The sequence below is a fragment of the Strigops habroptila genome, chromosome 7, assembly GCF_004027225.2.
Source record: "Strigops habroptila isolate Jane chromosome 7, bStrHab1.2.pri, whole genome shotgun sequence".
In the NCBI taxonomy this organism is placed as follows: domain Eukaryota; kingdom Metazoa; phylum Chordata; class Aves; order Psittaciformes; family Psittacidae; genus Strigops; species Strigops habroptila.
Window position 1 is genome coordinate 3,105,885 of NC_044283.2, and position 22,105 is coordinate 3,127,989.

At 51.8% G+C, this 22,105-nt stretch overlaps 1 protein-coding gene across 1 annotated transcript in view; it reads right to left on the minus strand.

The window, feature by feature from the left end:
• Positions 1-22,105, minus strand: part of PTPRA (protein tyrosine phosphatase receptor type A) — a 110,311-nt gene that overhangs the window by 71,438 nt on the left and 16,768 nt on the right. The window contains exon 2 of the mRNA XM_030491576.1: positions 11,747-11,884. The gene's annotated coding sequence lies outside the window, so the exon portion shown is untranslated. The remainder of the gene's footprint in view (positions 1-11,746; positions 11,885-22,105) is intronic.

Genomic DNA, 22,105 nt, shown 5'->3' on the forward strand with positions numbered 1-22,105 from the left:
ATCCCAGAAGCAAAAGCCTCCTCTTGCTGCTGTCAGAGGGCAGAGGAGTATTAAGCATCTAAAAACACAGTAAGTGACATTAAGGGATATTAATGTCCCTTCCCTGTGAGGGTGCTGAGGCGCTGGCACAGGGTGCCCAGAGAAGCTGTGGCTGCCCCATCCCTGGCAGTGTTCAAGGCCAGGTTGGACACAGGGGCTTGGAGCAACCTGCTCTAGTGGAAGGTGTCCCTGCCCGTGGAACTGGATGAGCTTTAAGGTCCCTTCCATCACAAACCACTCCGGGATGCCACAATTCCATGATTCCGGGATGCTGCACAGGGCACGTCCTCACCACCCCGTTGGGTTCCCAGGCCTCGGTGGTGCATTCCATCGGGAAAGACCCCGCTGTTCCCGGCTCTGCAGTTACCAGTAGCAACTGTGCCTAATCCAGCGCCGAGACAAAACCTGCGGGGCTCATCGATACCCACATCACGTGCTGAGCAGCCTGTGCGTGGCCACAGCGGCTGCAGGGCTTTCATTCAGTGCAACCTTCGGTTTAGAACACATTTGTGGTTGAAATAAGCATATTTAAATCAGTTTGTACAAAGATGCAGTTTTAATGGATGAGCTGGGGGGGGGGGTCAGCTTCATGGAAAGGATGCGCAAAAGCTTTTCCCTCCACTTTGCCATGAGGGAAAACACATCTATTTCAGTGCTTGATTTCTATAGTTTTAGAGGAATCGTCGAGAAAGAAGCTGCTCCAGTGCTGATAATCCTGATTTGGGGAAAGAAATACAAGAAATAAAGATGATGTTTAAGAGAAAAGGGTGGAATCAGCAGTTGTTTTGCCCCATATTCACGTCACAGCACTGAGAAGGTGCATCACGGACAAAATGATGCTGGTATCACGTCACCTATTGGGTGTACTGACAGCAATGAAGGTACAGATAGGAAGCAGAAAACAAAACCAGTGTATTTTCTACTGAAGATATAGAAAAGGAGAGTCCCAGACACGTGGGCTTATGACCTGGGATGAAATTTTACCCAACTGCTCTTTTTTGATGGCTTCTTCACCGAATTTTTAACTTCAATTCTAATTTGGCCGATTTGAAATTAAGAAAGCCAAGGATGAAATGAAGGCAGAGAGATTTCACCCCCTGCTTTTGATCTGTCAATACAGTGGAGGTGGGATGGACCCAGGTGCATGTGGGAAGACAAGGAAAAGCTGGAGGTGTGTGGTAGCTGCACGAATCCATATAGATTTGTGCCTGTTTCTCCCTGGGCACACTCAGCTGCCGGCACCAGGTGAGGAAGGGGCCTGAGTGGCTTTCCAGCATCTCCAAGGAGGTCAGGAAGAACAGACCCAGGCTCCCCACAGGACCACATGGCAGGAGGACACAAGAGGGACGTGGAGCTGCTGGAGCGAGGCCAGAGGAGGCCCCGGAGCTGCTGCGAGGGCTGGAGCAGCTCTGCTCTGGAGCCAGGCTGAGAGAGCTGGGCTGGGGCAGCCTGGAGAAGAGAAGGCTCCTGAAGGGGACACCTTAGAGCAGCTCCAGTGCCTAAAGGGGCTCCAGGAAACCTGGAGAGGGGCTTTGGCCAAGGGCCTGGAGGGACAGGACAAGGGGAATGGCTTTAACCTGCCAGAGGGGAGATTGAGATGAGCTCTGAGGCAGAAGCTCTTCCCTGTGAGGGTGCTGAGGCGCTGGCACAGGGTGCCCAGAGAAGCTGTGGCTGCCCCATCCCTGGCAGTGTTCAAGGCCAGGTTGGACACAGGGGCTTGGAGCAACCTGCTCTAGTGGAAGGTGTCCCTGCCCGTGGCAGGGGGTTGGAGCTGGATGAGCTTTAAGCTCCCTTCCAACACAAACCATTTCAAGGTTCTATGATTCTATGATTTAAGAGCCATCCCAGCACCATGATGTTGAAAACATTCCCGGCACCAACCTGAAACCCCCCCTTTCCTGAGATTCCCTTCATGCTACAACCCTTGTGCATGCACACAGCCTCCTCCCCGGCCAGCCTGGGGAGATGTTATTCTTCTTGCGTCAAAAAAGAGAAGAAAAGGGTTAAAACAAAACCCCCCTCGATTATTTATGCCACTCTTTGAACAACACCAGCTATTGTCAGGGAGTGTTTTACAGCTCTGAATGTTACATTGAGAGTCTGGTCATGCCAGGAGGAAAGCCACATCCCAGCAGAAACCGCTTTATTCAAGGCACCCGGAGTCCAGCTCTGAGTAAAAGCTAAAAGGAAGCCGGTGGGTGTGACGGCCACAGTTTAGGAAAAGATAGGAAAAGAGGCAGGGAATGGTGCTTGATTTGAGGTGTAAAGGTAGGAAAACTCCAAGTTGCATCGTGCGGAGCCAGGGGGTTTGGTGACAGAAAGCTTTGGCTCCGTATTGCTCCGGAGGAATTGCACGGAGGAGCAGAGCTGGAGCCATTCCCAGTGGGAAGCAGGGTGAGAGCAAGGAGGGAGTTTTGCTGTCGAGAAATCCAGGCTGGCTCAGCAGACGAGAAACCCGTTTCCTGCCTGATTGCAACCGTGTGAAGGGAAACAGGGCTCTGTGCAAACAAAACCCAGCTCCAGCCAGCTCCGGAGGAGCGAGAGCTTTGGGAGCACCCAAACCCCATCTGAAACTCCCAGTTTAGCAGCACAAAAAGGTTAAAATAAAGCAAGAAGCCCTTTTCCACAGTTACAAACCCAAACTGGACGGGTCACAATCTTCCTTTGCCGCGCCCCAAATGCCACATTTCAGGTTACTTCACCCCATGTACCTGCTCAAGAGTGTTATTGCTATCGGCTCTGGTAACACTTGGCTCTCAGAGCCAACCTTTCAGCTGCAGAGCTTGGAAATGTCCTGCAAAGAAAGCAAGGGTCATTTCCTTCCCCATCCCAGCCCTCCGTGTGCTGACGAGGAAGTTATAACCCCAGTGCAACAATAAATAGCACCCAGTGCAAAGGGAATGCAGCTCCCAATGGGAGAGCCCAGGTCCCTGCGCTGCTCTGACCTACAGGATCCATCCTCGCCTCCGACTTAGGAAACAGCTTTTCCTCGTTGGGTATCAAAGCTCCTCCCAGGTTTGGCTTCTCCACCTCTTCTCCCTGCAGAACTGCCTTAAGCACTGAGGGTTTGGGTGGGTTTATTAACCAATCCATGGATATTTGCCCTGTACCCAGCACTGGTGCTCCACGCTTCTCCAACCACCATCGCCCATCGCATGGATCTGTTCACCATCAGCAAACATCCCGGCAGCAATCCCAGATTTAGGCTTCAGCTGCCTTGTAATTCCCCACGGCTGCTCCCTCGAAGCCCAGAATTCCAGTTTACCCCCCTCTGCCAGGGAATCTCGGGGCACTGTGAGAGCTCTATCGTTTTCTCTCCCCCACTATCTCCATTCACTCTGGAAATACCTATTGGAAGCTTTCCCAGTATAGGTGCCCAGACTGCCCCACAACTCCTGCCCACACCCCTTCCTCTAACATCCAAAATAAAGGCAAAGAAAAGCTATTTTTAAGGTAAATACAACCCTATATCCTCAGCACTCCTGTTCCTGTTATCTTTGATGTCCCAATGATTTTGATGCTGCTGCATCTCTTGATTTATGCAAAATTTGATCCCTTTTCCACCCATTTTATGGATTCGTTGTAGCCTGATGCTCAACTGTATCCCAACTGGAAGCCCATGGTGCCAAAGACCCCCAAGCACATCAATCCTTTGCTTAAACACTGCACAAAAGCCTTTAGACTCCAGAGGATGAGAAAGGGATGAGAAGAGAGACAGCTTCAAGAGATACAGTATGACCAGCTACAACAGAGCGAGGCGCATGCAAGCATCACCTCCAGAACTTTCTTTTTGGGAAGATATGGCCTTTTATTCCCTAATTTAAACAGCAGCAGCAGGGAGAGGGACTTTCCTGAGGCTGCCACAACCCATCATGCTGTAGCCATGAGGAACAACTGCTTCCCAAGGCATGGGATGGAGAGAGGAAGAGGAAGGCTTTCAACAGCAGCTCTCTGCAGCACATGGAGCGTGCTCAGGGAAGGGCAGAGAGGCACAAAGGACCTGCACCCCACAGCTCCCACCTACCACCCCTTCACACCGAGCATCTCCTTTGATGTGGTGGGTTCACTCATCGTCTAACAGCGGGTGCTGGAAGGGAGCTGGGCTGAGATCAGTGATTCAGGGCAGACCCCAAAGCCAAGAATTGGGGGGTTGTGCCTGGAGAGGGGCTTTGGCCAAGGGCCTGTAGGGACAGGCCAAGGGGAATGGCTTTAACCTGCCAGAGGGGAGACTGAGATGAGCTCTTAGGCAGAAGCTCTTCCCTGTGAGGGTGCTGAGGTGCTGGCACAGGGTGCCCAGAGAAGCTGTGGCTGCCCCATCCCTGGCAGTGTTCAAGGCCAGGTTGGACACAGGGGCTTGGAGCAACCTGCTCTAGTGGAAGGTGTCCCTGCCCGTGGCAGGGGGTTGGAACTGGATGAGCTTTAAGCTCCCTTCCAACACAAACCAGGCTGGGATTCTTGTAGAAGCCTGTTCTGAAGACCATGGTTACCAAGCACAACTCTCAAGCTGTGCTCACTTCAGTAAGTTCCTCAGTTCAGTAAAACAGAGAAACCACCAAACACGCAGGGAAATGTCAGTGCAAACACTCTGAAGCTGTGTAAAGTGACAAACCAGCAGGTTTACAGCTGACCTGACGCATGTGCATAAGGTGACCATCACCATCAGACCATGAGGAGCCCACCAGGGCGATGGGTTTTTGATAGAAACTGACGTTCAGCTCCTGCAGGTTCCATTAAAGACAAGAGGGTCTCTAGTGTAAAACATGAAGCTATAATGGTGTAATATTCCATGTACAGATTTGATTTGGGTGAACGCTGCACTAACCAGTCCCATTGAAGGCAGAAAACCCAGCTCTCTCCACAAGCCTTATGAAAGGATTTCATTGCACCAAACACCAAGGCAAGGAGCAAGAATGACTTCAAAATCCAAATAAAGCTCTTCTTCCTCCCCCCTTTTTCTTTCGGCCGTGTAATTGTGAATAACAAACATATCTGCGGTTGACAGAGGAGGCAATAAATTAAAGCTGGAGTCACAAATCACACCAAAAAAAGATGCTGAAGTCATTCAATGCACAACCCCCAGGATGGCTGCGGCCCCAAGGGATGCTTCTCCCTTCTGTGAGGGCCTTGGAGGCCTCAACTGAGGAAGTCCAACAGCAAAAGCACTCTCTGAAGTTGGGGTTTGCTTTGCTTCTAAAATTAAGCCAGGCCTCTGGTGCTTCCTGAGCCTGTGGTCTGCTGGCAGCAAATGGGCTTTAGTGAGGAAGCTTTTCATTGTGAGCTGAGAACAGGAGTTGGATCCTCGGCAAAGTGGTTCCGTGTTTCTTCTGTAGCCACCCGCAGATGGCTGAGATTGCAGTTTCTAGACAAAGAAACTGGCACTTAATATCCTTCTAACTTTAAATTGGTGCAAAAAGATGGATTTCATCACGTCTGGAAGCTGAGAATCAACAGCATGTTAACTTCCCCATGATAAAGGCAGCCCTATGAGATCCACCAGCAGCAGCAGGAGCTGATCCTGGAGGTTGCAGGAGTTCTCATCTCCTGCTCCTCTCACCAGGCAATGCACAATTAGAACCAAGCCAATCTCCTCTTGGTATGCCCCTCCACCAGAACTCAGAACACACGGGGTGCCTATCTGCATAACACTGGTGAGTCCTCAGCACCCTCACAAGGAAGAGCTTCTGCCTCAGAGCTCATCTCAATCTCCCCTCTGGCAGGTTAAAGCCATTCCCCTTGGCCTGTCCCTCCAGGCCCTTGTCCAAAGCCCCTCTCCAGGTTTCCTGGAGCCCCTTTAGGCCCTGGAGCTGCTCTAAGGTGTCCCCTTCAGGAGCCTTCTCTTCTCCAGGCTGCCCCAGCCCAGCTCTCTCAGCCTGGCTCCAGAGCAGAGCTGCTCCAGCCCTCGCAGCAGCTCCGGGGCCTCCTCTGGCCTCGCTCCAGCAGCTCCACGTCCCTCTTGTGCTGCTGCCCCAGAGCTGGATCAGGACTGGAGGGGGGGCTCCCCAGAGCGCAGCAGAGGGGCAGGATCCCCTCCCTGAGCTGCTGCTCACGCTCTGGGGGTGCAGCCCAGCACACGGGGGGGTTCTGGAACCCAAGTCCTTATTTCAGAACAAGGACCTAGTGATGGTTTCTCTCCCCCAGCTGAAGTCAGGCTGGGTGAAGTCTATCGAGACAGACACTGCTCCAAGCACCAGGTCTGGTTTCAGAGCAAGAGCAGCCATTAAGACCCTCAGGACATGCTATTAGCAGGAGAAAACACCAGAGCTGGGAACTGGATGATCTTGAAGGTCCCTTCCAAGGCAAACCAGGCTGTGAATGAACCACACTGTGAAAGACCTGGGCGATCTCAGCTGATGCAGGCTGTGCTGCAGCCATCTCCTCACGCACAGATGTGACAGCAGCACAATAGCATGAATGATTTCTGCTGCTCACTCCCTGCTGAAGGACACCATTCAGCCTCTAAATTAAGAACCCGAACACCATTAACATTGCCATTAACCTCAGCCCCTCCTTAATTGCACTGCAGCAAAGCAGCCCTAACAATCACAAAGATAACATTGTGTGTCATAAATATCACACACAGGAATACAGCACTCGCTGCATTGGTTTCCTGACCCGGGAATGCTGCTATAATTGTAGTGGGTTGTGCTCACGGAGGATTTCCATGTGGAAGATGGTTGCCAACAGCTCTTGTTTGCTGTAATTTCCCATCAGGGTCTTAAAACACTTTGGGTTCCCAATCAACAGGGTGTCAACGCGCTGCTCCGAGCGCTGCGCAGCAGGAATGGTGCTATCTCGGTGGGAACAGATGAAGAGCATCCCCAGGATACAAAAGCTCCATGTGGAGAATCTAGTAATTAGAGCAGAATTTGCATGTTTGGGATTTTCGATGCACATTTCACAGCTAAGGGCATCTAAATTAAAACTATCTTTGCTTTTGGAGGCCCTTCATCCAAGTAAAGAGCAGAGATACTGAGAAGAGCATTTCACAGAGTGGTTTGTGTTGGAAGGGAGCTTAAAGCTCATCCAGTTCCAACCCCCTGCCACGGGCAGGGACACCTTCCACTAGAGCAGGTTGCTCCAAGCCCCTGTGTCCAACCTGGCCTTGAACACTGCCAGGGATGGGGCAGCCACAGCTTCTCTGGGCACCCTGTGCCAGCGCCTCAGCACCCTCACAGGGAAGAGCTTCTGCCTCAGAGCTCATCTCAGTCTCCCCTCTGGCAGGTTAAAGCCATTCCCCTTGGCCTGTCCCTACAGGCCCTTGTCCAAAGCCCCTCTCCAGGTTTCCTGGAGCCCCTTTAGGCACTGGAGCTGCTCTAAGGTGTCTCCTTCAGGAGCCTTCTCTTCTCCAGGCTGCCCCAGCCCAGCTCTCTCAGCCTGGCTCCAGAGCAGAGCTGCTCCAGCCCTCGCAGCAGCTCCGGGGCCTCCTCTGGCCTCGCTCCAGCAGCTCCACGTCCCTCTCATGTTGGAGGACATCAATCCCTCCTCCTTCCTTACTCAAGGTCTTCTATAAATCATATAGAGGATCCCATTTTGGGGCTGTTTCCCTGAAATCATCGAGTTGAACTATTTCTCCTGCCGCTGGCAGTTGATGCCGGTTCTTTGCCAAGGAGCCTGCCGGGCTCATCCCAAGAGGAAGAGCAGCCTCCCAGGGAGGTTTCAAGGGTGAAGCTCAACACCAGCCATTCTCTAACAGCACTGAAGGATAACTCACCCCTCATTAGTATGCTGAGCTACATTAGTTCTGCTGCTTATGGAGCTAAAGCCTTAAAGCGGGGCTGAGTCTTCAATTTCACGCTGTGCAATGGGATGTGTTAGATACTCCAGGCATTTACACAGCGTTTTAGGTGTGTGAGGAGCTGCTGGTAACTCTGCTAACGCCTGTGAAAAAGGCAGCACGTGCCTCTGAGAGAACAGAGGTGAAAGCACCCCTAAGTACAAGAGGGTTAATGCAGCACAAGAGGTGAAATGACTCTCCTGTATCCCACGTGAGGCTTCGGAAGCACCATGAGCTCAACTGAGGTGTCGTCATCACCCTGCAAATCAAATATGGGTGATCTAAGAGGTGAATTTGCACTGCAGAGCTTCCATCGAGCCTGGGAAGTGTTATGATCTCTCTGCTCTATCTCCCTGCTGCTCGGTTTTCACACAACTCGCAAGATTTGGAGGCTTTGACGTTGCTCTAGTGGAAGGTGTCCCTGCCCAGGGCAGGGGGTTGGAGCTGGATCAGCTTTAAGGTCCTTTCCAACCCAAACCAGGCTGGGATTCCATGATTCTTCTGAAGGCTCTTTGGAGTAAAGCCCATTAAGTTCAAAGCCAGGCCAGCAACCTCACCACTGCCCCAGACACAGAGCGCAGGCCAGGGTTTGGTGAGGAGGAAAAGAAAGGGGCAGGTTTGTGGCTGAAAGAAGAACAAGGAAATCCAGTCCCATTTCAAAACGCCTTTTTTTGTTGCCTTTTAATCTAAACCCAAAACTTACACTGAATCCGAACTTGTGTGGTTTAAAAAGCAAGTGTGGGCTTGTCCACCAGGAGAGGAGCCACACAGCCCCAGCCAAGTGACATAAAGAACTTGCAGTGAGAAGATAACTGTTTTGGTGGTTACTTCTGTGTCATCCAGAGCCCAAAACCTGTCATTGGCCAATGGCAGTAATAGGTGACAGCCACAAGTGAGGTACTGACAACCACAGCCCCCAAACCTTCCCCACACTCAGCCCTAAATTGCACTGGGAGGCCTCAGAAATCCCAGAGGATTCCAAGCAATCTCCAATTGCCTTGGAAGCACAATGAACTTCAGTTGTCTTTTGATTTTCTCTCTGTTTTCTCAGGTTCTGGGCTATTTGGGATACACTCCCTGTCCCTACATGTGGGTAAGCACCCCAGTGCCTGCAGGTACTTGTCTGCAGGTACCAACTTCCCAGTTTATTTGCTTTTCTCCTCAGAGAACCAACCTTAGGGAAGAATTTCCTTTATCCTGTGCAGTCACTGATAAAAGATTTCTGCTCCCTCTGCACCTTCTGGATAGGGATGTGCTCAAAGCAAGGGAGCAGCCAAGCTCAGCTCTCCACTTCTACCAGGGTTTGCTGACTCTCACAGGGATTTCAACACAAGATGCTGACATGGTCCTTGCAGTAAGGAAGAGATTTGCCTTCCTTCTTCAGCTAAATCCTAAAGTTTCCTGGAAAACAGAAGGACAGGATTCAGGGAAAGTGATGGGAAACCTGTTCTCCATCCCTGGCAGTGTTCAAGGCCAGGTTGGACACAGGGGCTTGGAGCAACCTGCTCTAGTGGAAGGTGTCCCTGCCCATGGCAGGGGTTGGAGCTGGATGAGCTTAAGGTCCCTTCAACCCAAACCATGATGAGATTCCATGACTTTAAAGGCAAATAATCATGACCATCAGTGTTATTTCCACTGCAGCAGCACTTATGGATTGCTACTGAAGAAATCAGTGCTGGTCACACATTATATACCTACTCCCTCCTCTCCTTTTCTACCCCAAAATCTACCAGAAAATGCAGCTTTTAGTCACTTGAGGGTCTCACTGAGTCGCAGGCAGGGGGTGACCTACACAACCAGAGGTAACACAAGCAGCAACATTCCAAACATGGAAGAAGAACATCAGCTTTAAAGGAAACTTAATGACCCTGCAAGGTAGGTTCAGCACCAGTTTGATCCAGAAGAATAGAAAGGGCTGGAGAATTCCATCCAAAAACATAAGAGAGTTGTTTCATTCCCCCAGAAAATTCCTATTCAATGGAAAATTGAGCGTGCTACAAAGTCAGATGGAGGTTCCTGAGCCAGCCCAGGCAGGGGTTCACTTACACACCAAGGAGAAAGGCCAAGAACAAGGCATCCAAACACCCCCCCTGCCAAAACCTCAGTGGTTTTATCATCTCGAGTTGAGATCAACAGCTCCTGCTGCTCATCCTGCACAGGGAAGAGCTTCCATGGAACAGCTCTGGGCAGTGACCCCAAAAGGCAGCTTCCAACACTCTGCCCATGTTGGAAGCTGAATTCCCTATGGAGTTGCCCTGAGACACATCCTGCACTGCCAGAGCTGCACTGGGACACCACAGAGAAGGATGCCCTCCACTCTCTGAACACAACTGCTCATGCAAGCCTAAAGCAAACCTGGAGGCCTGAGGCTCGTGGAGGAGATGAGCCTGCCCTTGTCCTCATTGCTGTTTGGGACACTTTTCCCTTCTCTTCCCATAAATCTGCTTGGATCATGAAAGTAACTATGGTGGGATAATGTGGGCTAACCCAACCATGGTGTGGTGAAACCATCCTGTGCAGCAGGGCAAGGTGGGAAGGACAATGAAGCCCTGGGAGATGAGGGAAGGATGAGCTGGGGTGCTCATCCCTGCCTAGGAAAGGCAGTGGTCAAGCCAGGTTGGACACAGGGGCTTGGAGCAACCTGCTCTAGTGGAAGGGGTTGGAACTGGGTGAGTTTTAAGCTCTGACACTAGTCTCACTGAACTTCATCCTTTTCTGGGATCAGCTATGGAAAAAGCATGCCCCAGAGACAAAGGACAGTTGGCTTCTTCTCAGTACATCAGTGGGCTGAATTCAGGTGTCGACCTCAAGAGGAGCTCTCCCCAAATCAAGAAGTGAGCCAAGCACATTGAAAATACACATTGAAATTCATTCAATACACACACAAACAGATCTGAAACGCATCCCTAAGTATCCCACCAATTCCAAGGGAAGCATTTAGTCATCCATAAACGTTAGGCCTGGCTTCAGTTTGGCACAAGAGGCATCACACCATGTCAAAGAGGTTTTACAGGATCCCATAAGCTGGTGCAGTTTGTGAAGCACCCAGTGTCAGCAGGAGCCTATGGGCAGGCTTTAAGGAAGTATCAAACCACACGTTGAAACTGCACGTGCAGACAGGGGGGATCTGTGACAGCCACAGCAGCAAGAACTGCTTTAAGAGAGGACCTCGTTTATGAACATCACCAGGATTCACAGGCACATCTCGACTTGCTGCTCTCAGCAACATCATCCCTGCATCAAACCTGTTCTGGTTGGAATGAATCCTTTGAAATAGTGAACAAGAAGCATGATTTTGATTTATTTCTTTGAGCTTTCCTCAGTCTTTTCCTCAGCTCAGCCCACGGGAAGAGCTTTGCCCACAAGCTCCCTGCTGGATGCTGGGTTTTAATGTCAGCAGTACCATTCCTCCTCACTCCACAACCTTCCTTCTTACTCCATGACCTTCCTTTCTCCAAAAAGACTCTGGTTTCTCCTTTCCCCCTCCTTATTAAACCACTCATGCCAGATTTACATGCCCATCTGTGCCAAGCTAATAGCAGAGCTCAGTATATTTCAGTATCTGATACAGGTTTGTATAACCCAGATCAAAAAGCCACAAAGCCCTCTTCGAACCAGCACAAACATCGATACCCAACTCTGCACAGCTCACACCACAGACCAGGAGTCCCAAAAATGAAAGCAAATGAAGAGAAAACACTGGATTCATGCAAGTTGTTTGCATCAAAACAAAGACAACCCTCAGCCTAAGAAGACCACGCTCATGAAGATCAACCAGAGGAATGACGGAGCACAGGTTTCTCTATGTAGACGTGGTAAGACTAAGAGAAGTGACTCCATCCACCAGCACCTCCAAAGGCTGCTCTTCTCCTGCATGGTTTAGGCAGCACCAAGCTTCACACCCCAAAGACCTCATTGAAGTTTCTACTGTACCTTAGCAGGGACCTTCATTCAACTCTTCACCTCCTCGCTGCGACGGTCAAAGCTTTATCCGATGAATATCAAAGCAGGACACCAATGGGGAGGACACAATCAATCCTTAGGAAGGCTGCTGATTAGTCCCGATGTGCCCTGTGAGAGAGGAACACCCAGTTAATGGCAGTGCCAAGGCAAACCAGCCCTTTCACATCAGCACCTATATGAAGCAAACAGCCTTTTTACTGCCCCAACTGCTTGAGTTTTGTGGTGGATCCCTTGGGATCATCCCATATAAGTGAGATTGTCCCGGACACAAATGTAGTCTCCATGTAAAGGAAGTTTATCAGAGTATTACAAGCACAGCTGGAGGTACAGCAGCTTGCAGAAGGCATGGAAGTGGTCAAGAAGAAGACTGAAGACCATAGCTTGGGTCATTTAGGGACTAACCCTCCTGCTCATAGAGCAGGAGCCTAATGAACATCAAAACTTAAGTCTTAAACTGTGCTGTTTTGCAGAGAGGACAACAAGGAACATAAGTCACTTGGCCTGAAGCTGGAAAGATCATAGAATCCCAGCCTGGTTTGGGTTGATGGGACCTTAAAGTTCATCCAGTTCCAACCCCCTGCCACGGGCAAGGACACCTTCCACTAGAGCAGGCAGCGATGAGTCCTCTTTATTCAACAATAATTTGTTGTCTTAATTCCTTCCTGTTGAAGCAACTTGGTTTTGCATGGAATAATTAGGACTAATTTGGAGCTGGGATGGAAAAGGAGAGTTCTGTGGCTTCAGAAGAGTAGAGAAGAGCAGAAGCTCTGCCTCTGCTGCGTGAGTCAGGTCGTGCTGTGCCATCCCTCCTGAATGTGAGACCAAACATCCCAGGTTGGTGGGGAGCAGGAGATCATAGAATCATGGAATGGTTTGTGTTGGAAGAGAGCTTAAAGCTCCTCCAGTTCCTACAGAAAGTAACTGAGAAAGGGAATATATATATCTGAATAATTGAGAAAATCACCAGGTCCCATTAAGCTGGTTGCCAAGGGAATAATTCACTTGTCTCTCCCCCAACTTGACGACATAGAGATTGTTTTCCTCTCCTCCTTGCTAACATACCCACAGCTCGAGCAGAGCCACCCATCTGCTCCTCTAGATGGTCTGATACGTGCTTAATTCCACCTCGGAGCCATTGCCATGAGCACAGTATGGCTCTGAAGGCACCTTCCCCTGTGTGAGGCCTCCAGAAGGGTTTGTATGGTTGGAAGGTTTGTCTCCTTTTTCCAGTGATGCTGCTTCTCCTGCTCCTGCTCCTGCTCCTGCTCCTGCCTCCTCTAGAGAAGGGAAATAAGGTTGGGTTTAAGGCAGGGCTTTAGATTTGGATGTACTGGCACAGGGTGCCCAGAGAAGCTGTGGCTGCCCCATCCCTGGCAGTGTTCAAGGCCAGGTTGGACACAGGGGCTTGGAGCAACCTGCTCCAGTGGAAGGTGTCCCTGCCCGTGGCAGGGGTTGGAACTGGATGAGCTTTAAGGTCCTTTCCAACCCAAACCATCCTTTGATTCCATGATTTGATAAATGGGATGATCAATGTATTTCAGTTGTAGAAAGGAGATGCACTCTACAGCCACAGGGAAGAAGCAGCGTCTCCTCCTCGGACACCCACTCCACCGCTTTGCATTCCCTAACAAATAATCCATGCTTCCTCATGGCAATGAGGATTCCCAATCCGGCTCTGGAGCCAAACAGGCTCCCTCTAATTATCCCTCATCCTGACAACATCTAAATGTTAGAACAGGAACACGTCAGGGACCCAAAATGAGAGGGTGTGAAAACAACCCCGTCTCCTTCCTCCACTCACACCGCGGGGCCCAAGCGCACGAGGACACGCTCCCACCGGAGCCATTCCCACACATCCATCCCACACAGTGATTCGTAAGGGATCATTCCAAATGACAGCACAGCAGGAATAACTTTGGGACTGCGAGGAGCAGTGGTGTGATCAGAAGGATCGCTCACGTCTAGAGAGTCGTAGTAGAAGTAATTCCTATGCAAGCAAAACAAATAGCCCCCCCCTTTTCCAGGAAAAAGCTGAATTCCACAGGGATTTTCATGCCCTGCAATCCCATTGACTTCAGGGGGATTGCCTGGGGTGTGAAGCACCAGGCTGCGGACTCCCAGCAATAGTAATCCCTTCATATTCCTCCTTTCATGCTGATCCCATGGGGTGCCGCAGCCAAGACCCCACCAGCCAAAGCTCAGCCCTGCGGTGATGCTGCCCCTCTCCCTATCAAAGCTTGGGAATGGGGGGGGGGGGGAAGGGAAATAAAGGTCTGATGATGGGAATGCCGATGAGGGAAAACCGACACAGGAACCCTCCTTCAGCCTAATCACAGCCAGATCCGCTCTGATCCCAGAGCATGAAGGATATTTGTTAGGAAAGGCAGGGATACATTAACTCCTAACTCCATCCCTAATCTTTATTCCTTGTGGTTTAAATGCTCCCACTTCCTAAGATTCCAGCATTTCCTTGGGATAAAGAGGAGCTGCACTCCACCAGCTCATCCTCCCCTTCTCTCCAAGGCAGATGCCTCTCCCATAAAGGCCATGACCTGCTTTTCCATGTACAATCCCAAAGGAAAAGGCCACTGTTGCGCCCGCTCTTCCCTCGACTCGCAGCTGGTAGTTATGGTGCTACCACCACGCTGGGATAGAGGCTAATAAATGTTTAATGGCCCAGTAAACGTCAAGGGCTTTATCTACAGCCCATTGCAAAGCCTGATCAAACAGAATAATCCTGCGCAGGGCTGTCTGCTGCTTCCCTGGCTCCAGCGGGATGGCAGGAGATGGAACCGCGCTGGGTGCAGATAGGAAGGGGAGTTTAGGAAGGGGATGTTTTCCCTGCTTCGTGTCCCCTATAGGGACACGGATGTTTTCCCTGCTTCGTATCTTCCACAGCCTCCTATCTCCCATATGATATTTGAAATGAGTCATTTTGACACATTAAAGCTAAGCAGATACGGTTTTATTCTGCTATTACATATCACTGGGATGAGCTTCCCCAAAGACTCGATGCTGACTCGCAGCCCAGTGATGGTTGGATAAACTCGTACGAGCAAGAGCTAAAGCTCACCAGGAAAAGCCACAAGGGCTTCAGAGGTGAGACCTCAACCACAGCACAAGGCTGCACCACGGCACCATCCAGCGATTCAACACAGGAGCCAGACCTGACCCATGGTTTTCTGGACCATACACAAGGTTTGATGTTTTTCAGGCTCCAAAGCAGCCCTGAGGAGAAGGACTTGGGGGTGTTGGGTGAGGAGAAGCTCCCCATGACCCGGCTTCAGTGTGTGCTTGAGCCTAGAACCCCCCCGTGTGCTGGGCTGCACCCCCAGAGCGTGAGCAGCAGCTCAGGGAGGGGATCCTGCCCCTCTGCTGCGCTCTGGGGAGCCCCCCCCTGCAGCCCTGATCCAGCTCTGGGGCAACAGCACAAGAGGGACGTGGAGCTGCTGGAGCGAGGCCAGAGGAGGCCCCGGAGCTGCTGCGAGGGCTGGAGCAGCTCTGCTCTGGAGCCAGGCTGAGAGAGCTGGGCTGGGGCAGCCTGGAGAAGAGAAGGCTCCTGAAGGGGACACCTTAGAGCAGCTCCAGGGCCTAAAGGGGCTCCAGGAAACCTGGAGAGGGGCTTTGGACAAGGGCCTGAAGGGACAGGCCAAGGGGAATGGCTTTAACCTGCCAGAGGGGAGATTGAGATGAGCTCTGAGGCAGAAGTTCTTCCCTGTGAGGGTGCTGAGGCGCTGGCACAGGGTGCCCAGAGAAGCTGTGGCTGCCCCATCCCTGGCAGTGTTCAAGGCCAGGTTGGACACAGGGGCTTGGAGCAACCTGCTCTAGTGGAAGGTGCCCCTGCCTGTGGCACGGGGTTGGAGCTGGATGAGCTTTAAGCTCCCTTCAACCCAAACCAGGCTGGGATTCTATGAAGATCATGTCCTGGTAGTGCTGAGGTCTTCTGCTATAGCCAAGGCCACCTGACTCCACCACCACCCCCCCTGGGCTCAGTCAATGGGAGCAACCTGCCTCCCAGTTCAATCTGGTCAAACCGGAGGTTCCTCTAACTCTGCTCCACGCAGAAGCCACAAGATCAGGGCAGGATTATGAAAACAGAGGCTCGTAGCCAAACTGCAGGTGCCTGGAGGCTGGGCCGTCCGGGGCTCACCCCTGCCCCACACACCAGCCCCTTCCCTCCTTCCATGGGACATTCCCACTCGGGATGGCCAGGAGACTCCTGCAGAGGATGTTTTAAACTCCACGGAGCTGCCAAACCCCATCAGATGGAGCAGTGAGAGCTCAATATAAACCCCCATGAGTGAACCTCTGCTGCCTGCTTGGCTGAGCCCAGAGCTGGTGAGAGCAAAGCTCCGCCACCAGTGACACCCAAAACACTTCCTTTGCTGTGGGGTTTGTGGTACATGGGGGCACAAACTGCACTTTGGGGGAGACAGGTTCTTGCTGCTAAGGCAAAGAGCTGCTTTTCTTCCCCCTCCCCCCCCCCTTCTTCCATAGATAAAGCGCTACAAATGCCATTCAAACAGGCAGCATTCCCAGATGGCATCAAGAAGGAGAATGGTTTATTTGTGGCTTTTGAATAAGGAAAAATAGATAAAGGAAGAAATGCATCTGAATGAGGGCTCCCTCCCCTGCCTTTTGCAGCTCATGCTTCAAATAGCAGCAGGGAAGGAGCTCTGGGAAGCCACACACGGAACAAAAAGAAGCCATTTAGCCAAGGAGGAGAAGGAAGAGAAGGAGAACAACGAGAGTCATGGAAGTGTGCTCCGAGGAGACATCTGGGAAGGTGAAAGGGGGAAAGCAAGTGAGAGGAAACACTTTCAGAAGGATAGAAGCAAGAGCAGCATTATTAGACACTTCACATGCACACAGCAAACAAGTGTGATCACACACGGCGCTGGCTGCAGCCACAGCCTTGCATCGGCTCAGCCCATCCTGCCTCTCCTGAGGGTACTGGGATGGATCCTGGTGCGGAACCACACAGCGGCTGGTGTTGGAAGGGAGCTCTGGGCATCATCTGGTCCAAGCCCTGTTCAGACAGAGCCTCTTTGCACCCTCCCCTCAGGTACCTGCAGACCCTGATGAGACCCCCCTGAGCATTCTCCAGGCTGAGCAGCCCCAGCTCTCTCAGCCTTTCCTCACAGCAGAGATGCTCCAGCCCCCAAATCATCTCCATGGCCCTTCACTGGGCTCTCTCCAGTGCATCCATGTCCCCCTGGCACTGGGGATCCCAGACCTGGCCACGGTGCTCCAGGAAGGATCCTCTTCCTCTACCTGCTGGCAACGCTCTAATGCAGCTCAGGACACCCCCTTTGCCACAAGGGCACGTTGCTGGCTCATGGTTAACATGGTGCCCACCAGCACCCAATGTCCTCCTCTGCCAAGCTGGGTGCCCCCAGCACATGGCGCTGTTCCTGTTCCTCCCCAGGGGCAGGACTTTGCACTTCTCCTGTAGAAGTCCATGAGGTCCCTGCTGGCCCATTTCTCCAGCCTGGTGGGTCCCTCTGAACGGCAGCAGGACCCTCTGGCACCTCAACCCCTCCTCCCAGCTTGGTGTCATCAGCTGAGGGTGTTCTCTGCCCCATCAGCCAGATCATTAATGAAGGTTAATGACCAGGACTGGTCGCAGTATTGCCCCCTGGGGTACACTGCTTGTCACTGGCCTCTCAGTTGACTTCGTGCCACTGGTCACCAGCCTCTGAGCCCCAGCATTGAGCCAGTTTTCAACCCACTTCACTCTCTGCTCACCCAGTCCATCCAGCAACAGCTTAGAACCATAGACTGGTTTGGGTTGGAAAAGACCTGAAGATCATCCAGTTCCAACCCCTTGTCATGGGCAGGGATGCTCCTCTTTGAGGAGCTTGTGGGAGGCAGGGTCTAAAGCCCTACTGAAGTGCAGGTAGACAACATCCACCATTCTCCTCTCATCTACCAGGCCAGTCACTTCATTATGGAAGTTCCTCACGTTGGTCAAGCAGGACGTGCCCATAATGAACCCATGCTGACCATTCCTGCTGATTTTCTCATCCATCAAGTGTTGGAAATGGTTTCCAGGATGAGCTGCTCCAGCTCCTACCTGTACTTAACAGTTTGGGCTCAGAAAAGCTGGAGAATCTCACATTTACCTACTCAGTGTTCTTGAGGGAAACTGCTTGATGATTGCAGTGATGGAGGCTGCAGGAAACTGGGCACTGGTGAGGCTGCACCTCGAATCCTGGGTTCAATTCTGGCCCCTCACTGCAAGAGAGACATTGAGGTGCTGGAGCGGGGCCAGAGAAGGGCCCCGGAGCTGGTGCAGGGCCTGGAGCACAAGTGTGATGAGGAAGGGCTGAGGGACCTGGGGGGGTTTAGTCTGGAGAAGAGAAGGCTCAGGGGGGACCTTCTCGCTCTCTGCAACTGCCTGACAGGAGGATGGAGCCAGGAGGGGGCTGGTCTCTGCTCCCAAGGAACAAGGGATGGGACAAGAGGAAACGGCCTCAAGCTGCACCAGGGCAGGTTTAGATGGAGCTGAGGAACAATTCCTTCCCCAGAGGGTGCTCAGGCATTGGAACAGGCTGCCCAGGGCAGGGCTGGAGGCACTGTCCATGGGGGTGCTCACACCCCGTGTACCCGAGGCCTCAGTGCCATGGGTTAGTGGTGGCCTTGGTAAAGGTTGGACTCAATGATCTTAAAGGTCTTTCCCAACCTGGTCGATTCCATGGTTCTATGAAACAGCACATGCAGGACAGAGAAACACTTGTAGGTCACTATGAAATCCAGGGAAATTCATCACCAAAGAGTTGAGTTTCGATGAACAAGAAGCACAGAGAGCATCATCCATATGGATGACAACCAGACATCACCTCTCCAGCAGTGAAGCCTACACTGAGGGCAGGAAAATGCCATTTACTTCCAGCACAAACGGATTATTCATGGAAAGAGAAGCCGGTGGCAACATTAACTCTTGGAGCCCAACGTGTCCCAGGAGATCAGATCAAACCCTTCCTGCTCCTTCCACCCACTGCCCCCACAGCAGGCACCCGATGGCCTCTTTGATTGCTTCCATCACCACAATGATGATTCTCAGTTTTAACTTCTTCTTTTGGCAGAGACTCTCTTAAAAGCCCAATGAGAAGAAGTAAATGCAAGAATTGAGGGGGAAAAAGGTGCCACCAAGGCTTGGGGTCTGCCCCTCTTCCTTTAAGAGGTTAAGTGCTCAGCATCAGGCTCCTCAGACAGCCTGCAAAGGGAGGCACCCTCAGAGGAGATCCAAAAGCCTTTTTCTTAATAGAAACCATCTAGAATTTGCCACAAGAAAAGCTAAATCCTGCAGAACCAGGGAGATGGAGCCCTGGCTTCAGCTCCAGCACTTCAAACCCACTTCCACCTATGAGGGTGAGCAGCCTCATCAGCCCATGGTCTTATATATATGTATATATTTAAGAACATACGTCTTGAAAATCATCTCTTCCTCAAAAGGCTGCACGACAGTCACATTCATCATGGAATCTCAACCTGGATTGGGTTGGAAGGGACCTTAAAGCTGATCCAGCTCCAACCCCCTGCCACGGGCAGGGACACCTTCCACTAGAGCAGGTTGCTCCAAGCCCCTGTGTCCAACCTGGCCTTGAACACTGCCAGGGATGGGGCAGCCACAGCTTCTCTGGGCACCCTGTGCCAGCGCCTCAGCACCCTCACAGGGAAGAGCTTCTGCCTCAGAGCTCATCTCAGTCTCCCCTCTGGCAGGTTAAAGCCATTCCCCTTGGCCTGGCCCTCCAGGCCCTTGTCCAAAGCCCCTCTCCAGGTTCCCTGGAGCCCCTTTAGGCACTGGAGCTGCTCTAAGGTCTCCCCTTCAGGAGCCTTCTCTTCTCCAGGCTTTCAGTTCAACTTTCTTCAGTTAAAACTTTGCTCATCTGGTACCTTTAATACTTCATCACTCAAAACTGACACTAGAAACATCTGGTTTGCTTTGAGGCTTTCAGCAGTGACTCAATGTTATCTGCACTGTTGGACCCCTGAAGATTCATGTTCCTGAGGTTGCTTTTCCCCTTCCCCAGCACAGGAATGCTTCCTTTCAGGAACAATCAGACTGCAAATCCCTGTTATAAAATCAAGAGAGCTGGATGCAAGTGGAGAAGGAAGCACCAGGCCCCACAGAGGCTTCACCCTCAGCTGGAAACAAACCTGCAGAGATCTCTGCCTGCACATACCTGTGCCCAAAGCTCTCTCTGACGAGGGTGATGCAGAGCTCTGAGGCTCTGCAGGAGCTGCAATCTCCTGCTGTGCTTACAGGAAGCATGATAAACACACCACAACCCAAATGACTCCAGTAGCCCTCTCCGTGCATCCCCTGGAAGCAATCCTGAAGGTTTATCTGGGATTTAAGCTCTGTTGGTGCTCAGCACCACGCATCATCCCCAGCAGTGAAGGTAGATGTGTAGCTTGAGAAAGAGGATGCAGCAGCAGGAAATATCCCTGCACTGAGGGACCAAATTAACCTGCTGATGTAAGGCACCAGCACCCCATCAGCAGGGCAGATGCTGTGCATGCAGAGCCATGTCTGGGAGCAGGATGTTCAAGGGGAACATGTGCTGTGTATGCACAAGGAAAGAGCCTGGACACGGCCATCACCTTGTCCTGCTGGAAGGGAAGGGATCTGTGCGATATCCAAGCGAGGTGACAATCCCTCACTGGCAAGCAGCCACTTCCCCCCAGTTCCGCAGGGCCGGCTCTTTCAGGCAGTGTTTTCCCTGGAAGAGCGTTAAACACGGAGCAAATCTAAAGCAAATCAAGGAGAAGGACTTGGGGGTGTTGGGTGAGAAGCTCAACATGAGTTGGCATCATGCACTTGAGCCCAGAACCCTTAAGGGGACACCTTAGAGCAGCCCCCTTTCGGCACTGGAAGCTGCTCTGAGGTCTCCCTGGTCCCTTCTCTTCTGAAGGCTGAACAAGCCCAACTCTCCCCAAAACCCTTCCATGTCTCCAGCATGAACTGCTTTTGCCCAAGGATCTTTGCACCTTCCTTCCATGAGCTTATTGAGTCACCTTTTTGATCCACAGAAGGTTTAAGCATTCTACAAGCAGCAGCAGAGCTTAACATTTGGGGTGGAAGTGTTTGCAAACACCAATAGCACACATGGGACGTGCCACCAGGAGAGCACCACCAACTCCAAACCTCGTGACACCCACAGCTCCCAAAGCTCCAGCAAGTCTTCACCCCACAGCTTTTACAGCATTAACACAGAGCACAACAAAGAGGCATTGCCTGAAAGCTTCCACGTGTGCTCCTCGGTAGCAGCTCCGCGGGGAAAGAAGCAGCAGAACTGGTTTGGAAAGAGAAAAGGAAGGAAAACACAGATGACTCCGATAACGTGTCTCATTAATAAAGCATAAACCAGACAGGCTGGTTCAGGCTGTGGCCCATCTGCTCTGACCTCAGTCAGCAGCGTTCCCATCTCCACAAGTGCCACTTCCCATATAGATATCCCCCTATGCTGAGGAGCCAGAGATGAGCCTTCAGCACCCGGCACATGTGCTCCTCTACGGCCTGATCTCATGTCCCTGTGTTCATTGCTTTAGGAAGAAGGGATGAACAACAAATAATGTGAGTGCCCGGTGTGTAAAGCCTGGTCCTGAGACACCAAAAGGACTAAACAACAGAGCTTAGTGTGAGAGGTTCAAAGAGCTGGGCTGGGGCAGCCTGGACAAGAGAAGGCTCCTGAAGGGGACACCTTAGAGCAGCTCCAGTGACTAAAGGGGCTCCAGGAAACCTGGAGAGGGGCTTTGGACAAGAGCCTGGAGGGACAGGACAAGGGGAATGGCTTTAACCTGCCAGAGGGGAGACTGAGATGAGCTCTTGGGCAGAAGCTCTTCCCTGTGAGGGTGCTGAGGCGCTGGCACAGGGTGCCCAGAGAAGCTGTGGCTGCCCCATCCCTGGCAGTGTTCAAGGCCAGGTTGGACACAGGGGCTTGGAGCAACCTGCTCTAGTGGAAGGTGTCCCTGCCCGTGGCAGGGGGTTGGGACTGAATGAGCTTTAAGCTCCCTTCAACCCAAACCAGGCCGGGATTCCATGATGCTCTGTCACTTCATTCATGCCCTGAGTGGCTGTTGGCACGTGCTCCTGAACAAAGCAGCAGGAATCAGACCATGAGAAGACAGTCCATGCTATTCTTCATGCAGCACAAAAGAAGAGGGATGGGGCTGAACAAGCAGTGTTCGATTGGGAAAGTCCACACCACACCTACGATTACACACAGACACACACAGCCCAGTGTTCGAGCAGGGGAACACCAAAGCTTTATTACAGGAGAACCCTGAGTAACCCAGATGCAAACAAGCTCCTGTTCACCT